Source organism: Nelumbo lutea, chromosome 2 (assembly GCF_056320005.1).
Source record: "Nelumbo lutea isolate HS-2025 chromosome 2, American lotus-T2T, whole genome shotgun sequence".
Classification (NCBI taxonomy): domain Eukaryota; kingdom Viridiplantae; phylum Streptophyta; class Magnoliopsida; order Proteales; family Nelumbonaceae; genus Nelumbo; species Nelumbo lutea.
The window spans coordinates 62,965,000-62,970,623 of NC_142685.1; positions in this window are offsets into that span (position 1 = coordinate 62,965,000).

Sequence of the window (5,624 nt, forward strand, 5' to 3'; positions counted from 1 at the left end):
TAGTTTACCTTGGTCCCAAGGTTCAAAGTATCGAAAACACCAAGTGTATGGAAAGGCAATTTTAAGAAACGTATTGGGATACCCATGTATATTGGAGAAAAACTAAGATACGCATAAATATGCTTGGAAACACTATAAATATTTAATAAATCATAAAAATACATCAATAACACTAAATATAAGACCTCAATATGATGTATATACATTAAATTAATATATTTTAATGGTTTTATGAAGAAATATATAGTAGTTAATTATAATTTTATTAAAAATCCTATGCTTAACTATAATTTATAAATTATGATTCTTAAGTTTTAATATTTTATAGAATGGTAAAAATCCAATTCTCCTATCCAAGCATAAAATATGCATTGGCACAACTTCTATATGAAAATGTAATTAATAATTATTTATTATTCATTTTCAAAAATTATAAATAATAAATAAACATTATATAATATATTCAAAAAATAGTTATTAAAAAAGAAATTTCAATTGCTTTGTGGATATGATAGATCATTCATAGAATTATAATATATTCAATCATTGTGATCAAATGATAAAATATAGTTAATTATTCATTTATTTTTTTAATTCTAAAAATATAAAAATAAATAAGAAATTTCAATTGCTCTATGTATATGACAAATAAATCCATAAATCTAAAAATGACCTGAAGGCCGAAACGGTCAGGGGTCCGGTTACCGGGTCGAACGGTCTGCCCGTTCTAACAAAAAAAAATAAACAAAAATGAAAACCGGCCAAAACTGTTCGAATGGTTAACCACCAGGGTCAGTGGTTTGCTAACAAAAATCAACGGTTTTTATGAAAAATTCGATTTTATGGAAAAGCAGAACTGGTCACCTGACCGGTTCCTGTTTTTTCCGGTCCAACTGTCCATCCAGTTCGGTTTTGAAAACCATGATTTTATCTATGAAAAAAAAAGTCAAACAACATAATGTTTGATGGACACCAAACTGTGAAAAAATTAACATTTTCTCCTAATCCAAAAGGAGTTTGGGTCGGCTCCGCCTTGCACTTGAAACATCTCATACATGGGAAGATGTTTCAGATTCACGACTGAAACGTGCTGTTAAGTCAGAGTGAGGTGATCCGATCTCATCCAAAAGTATTCCTTCTTAAGTTTTTTGTTTTTTTAGTAATTTACAGATAGCCAGCCACCCTATGAGGCTATGATAGCGTTTATTTAAAAAAAGAAAAATCCATAATACTGGTATTGACACTTAACCGCCCGAATTTTGTTTTGTAACAAAGACTCCCTTTGATCTTTGCATTCCAATATTTTGCCTCTGCTATTGGTATTCCATCAATTAACTTCATGGATATTTCTTTGAACATTTTAAAAACCCCAAACTACCCTTGCTTTATAAAACCACTTTGTTCTTTTAACTCAGTTTTTCTAAAGTTCAAACTGTCACATGTTATTCGACTTTACTTCAACAAATTAAGTTCATCTTGGTTTGATCAATGCCTTGAGAGTGATTTGTGCATTAGAAGATCTATTTTTATCATCTTGACATTTGTTGTTGTGAACCCATCAAATTTTGAATAAGCATTTTAATTATTTTTTGCTATCTTCCACACAGCCAACCCTATTAACATGGGGCAAAGTAGTCCAAATATAGAATAATTATCTATATATTATCTTTAAGAAAGTAGTCCAAATAAAGGGCAGCTTGGAAAGAGTAGAGAAAGAAAAGTGTTTGACAGATGAGATCATGAGATCTAGGTAAGTAGTAGGTAACCAAGCAGAACCCTAATACGTGTGTCATGTGTGACGAGCATTAGTCACGGTTCAACAAAAAATTCCTACCACTCATGAGAGAACTGATAAATCCTGACGTCGAATTCTTTAGATAGGCCATTTGTTTAGGGTCCCTCCCTTTGCAAGTGCGCCAGATGTGATTGATGACTCATTTTTTCCTTTGAGATGTGAGATCTAAAGAAGTGGATGTGTGGTTGAAAATTGACACGTGGCAGTGGATAGTGTGGTAAATCATGCAGTTCGTTTGGTTGCCAATTGTCACTTCAGCAGTCCTTGCCAACAATAACAAGGAACAAAATTCCTATCCCGTTTGTATCAGAAGCAAAACCAAGAATGAAACAGCGGCGTAGGAGATGATTGATCTCCCTTTAATAAATAAACTAGCGGAGGGGGCCCTGCGTTGCAGGGGCTCGCTCATAAACTATCAGCCTAGAGCTCGATTTGAATTAAAGACTTAAGCTCGAGCTCGAGCTTGGTTCGAATCAAAAACTCAGAAATTTGAGCTCAGTTACCTTTGATTACAGATATCTCAAGTAGTTGAAGTGTCAAGTCAAGATCTCTCTCAATTGCTAAGGTGCCAAACCGAGGTCTCTCTCAGCTACTGAAGGGTCGAGCTGAGGTTTCCCTAACTGGCGAGGTGTTGAGCGAAGGTCTCCCTTAGTTGATAATGTGTCTAGCTAAGGTCAACCTTAGTTATCGAGGTGTTGAGCCAAGATCTCCCTCAGTGACCAAGGTGTCGAACCGATGTCTCACTTAGTGGTCAAAGTGTCATCTAGCTTGAGCTCGATCGGAATTAGAGACTTGAGCTTGAGCTCAATTGGAATTAGAGACTTGAGCTCGAGATTAGAAGTTCGAGTTCGACTCAGCTTGAACTCGATTACCTTTGATTGCAAGTCCCCTAGCAGTGGAGATGTCGAGCTGAGGTCTCCCTCAATTGGAGAGAAAGTGGCATTCTTGTAATTTATAAGGAGAGAGAGAGAGAGAGATATGGCATTCTTGTAATTTGTAAGAAAAAAAGAGAGAGATAGAGTTGGTAGAAGAGAAAGTGGCATTCTTGTAATTTGAAATAAAAAAAAAAAAACAAGAGAGAAAGAGAGAATTGGTAGGAGAGAGTGGCATTCTTGTAATTTGAAAGAAAAAAAAAAGCAAAAGAGAGAGAAGTGAGAGTGGCATTCTTGTAATTTCTATGAAAAGAAGCAAAAAATGTTGTTAGATGCAATTTCCCTTATCCTCGGGCCTTCTTACATACATATTTCAGCTTAATATATTTATATAAATAGTGTAGGCAATGTTTTAAAAACCGACTTAGAACTGACTGCCAGTTTCTAGGTTGATGGTTCGACCATCCGGTTCAAATGAATGGCCTATTTTAATTAAAAATAAAAAATTAGAATAAAAATGACTAAAAATTGTTGAACGGGTTGAATGGATCAATAGTTTGACAGCTAGGGTCAATAACAATTCAAAAACACTTGAAGTAGGTGAAATGGAAAATCCCATTTGATCTTCACAAGACCTAGCTCCAGGGATTATTTAAGCTATGCAGAAAATAGGGTGAATTTAGACCTAGCTATATGATTAATAAGGAACAAGAAAAACAGAATGGAGGAATTCAAAGTGGCTCTAGTACCATGTAAAAAGGTATAGAGTTTGCAAGAGAAACTCAATAAACTGATTTATTAAGGGCATGGCTTAATTTAGACCAAGACCTCTCTAGCTTATACATTTTTACCTTTATTTCCATCCACCATGCCACTTCAACTAAGTGTATGGATATATCATTGGGAAAAATACTTAAACTATTTATATCAATCTCAGGGATATCGTGATTTGGATTAATTGAGAAATTTATTTTTTTCTAGTTATTCTTGAGGAGGAAATTAGGAACTTAAATTGCTCTTCCTACAAAGGATGTAATTAAAGATGCTTTGTTCAATATTGGAAATTTGAAAGCTTATTGTCCTGATGGAATTGGTTTATAAAATTTGTTGGGAAGATATGATGGATGATATTGTTTTTTATGTTCAAGATTTAGTTTTTTTTTTTTTTGTTAATAAGAGGTTTTTGGGAAGAGTATATTTTATCTAATCTTGTGAATGATTCTCTTGGAGTCTTTATTCAACCTTCTAGGGGTCTTAAACAAGGTGATCCTTTTATCTCATTATTTATTTATTTTAGCGATAAAAGGCTTTCTAGAATGATTTGTAGATTTGAGAGTTTGAATTTGATTATGAGGGTTTGTAGGGATTTGCTTTAACTATTTCCCATTTATTTTTTTTTCTGATGACAATTCTTTTGAAGGTGTCTAGGAAAGAGGTTGCTAATTTGTTGGATGTTATTAGATAAGTTTTAAATTATGTTAAGTCAGCTTATAAATTATAGTAAATCTAGTAATTTTTTTTGTAGTAAAAATGTTAGTCATAATGGTGAGAAATTGATTAAGAGACAATTGGAAATGGGTAATATGATTTATAAATCAAACTACCTTGATGTTCCTTTGCTTTGGTCAATAAATAAATTAAATTCGTTGTCTCTTATTTAGGATCATTTGTAAGCAAGTTGAATAGCTAGTTTGTTAGTAGGGAGAGTAGGGGTAAACAACCGGTGTATTCAGTTAAAATAAATTTAATTTTTAAAACTAAAATTTGAAATATAAAATCAAAATAACCGAAACCAAAATTTTTTGTTTGATTTTTGGTTATTTTGGTTAAAACCAAAATTATTTAATATTAATGTACATTAGTATATTATATAAATTATAATATAATATATTATAAAATATTATAGATATTCTATATGATATGTAACTTATATATTAGTCAAGGTTCAAAGAATCGACATGTATCAGTCCGTATCGGTTGATACTTATCGTTTCGGGACCCCTCTGATATGCCCTTATAGTGGGTGTATCAGGGTCTGACCGGTTTAGGGGGTGGAGGAGCCCTAAACTGGCTCCCCTGAACTAGTTTCAAAAAATAAATAAATAAATAAAATAAGAAGAAGAGTACCGATTGATGCTAAACTGGCTCCCCTACTAGCGTATCAATATTTTGAACCATGGTTTTCAAAACTGGACGGGATCGGACGGTCGGACCAGAAAAATTGGGAATTGGTCACCTGACCGGTTCCGTTTTACCCAAAAACTGGATTTCCCCCCAAAACCGTTGATTTTGGTTAGCAAACCGCTGAATCGGGCGGTTAACCGTTTGAACCGTTCAAACAGTTTTGACTTTTTTTTTTGAATTTTTTATAATTTTTTTATTTTCTTGTCAGAATGGGCCAAGCATTTGGTTCAAACGGTCAGACCGTTTGACCCGGTAACCGGACCTCTGGCCGATTCAGTCACCGGGTCAGCTTTAAAAACCATGTTTTGAACCTTGATATTAGTATATAATTAATAAATAAATACATGTATATTTTATAAATCACAAAGTTTGGTTAATTCTTTTTTAAGTTAACCGAATTTCCTAATCCAAAAGCAAAACCGAAAATCAAAATAATCGAACCAAATTAACTGAAAACTAAACTAATCGAACCAAAATTTTCATTTTTAACTAAACAATGCTCACCCCTAATTAGGGTCACGTTAGCATTGGATTTCAAGTTATTTATAAGGATCGGATCGGGTTTGGCGCCCCTCTTCGTTTAATGGAGTTTCGGAGTCTAGTTGGGTTCGGATTGCATATGTGCTAATTAAGCTCAAATTAGAGTCAAACTACTTGGTGATGGGATCTGTTCCTCACAAATGGGCGCCTCACATGCACATTTAGTATACATTGGAAACATCTCCTATGAAAAATAATAAATAATAGTATGTGTGTGTGAGGCGTCAAATGTG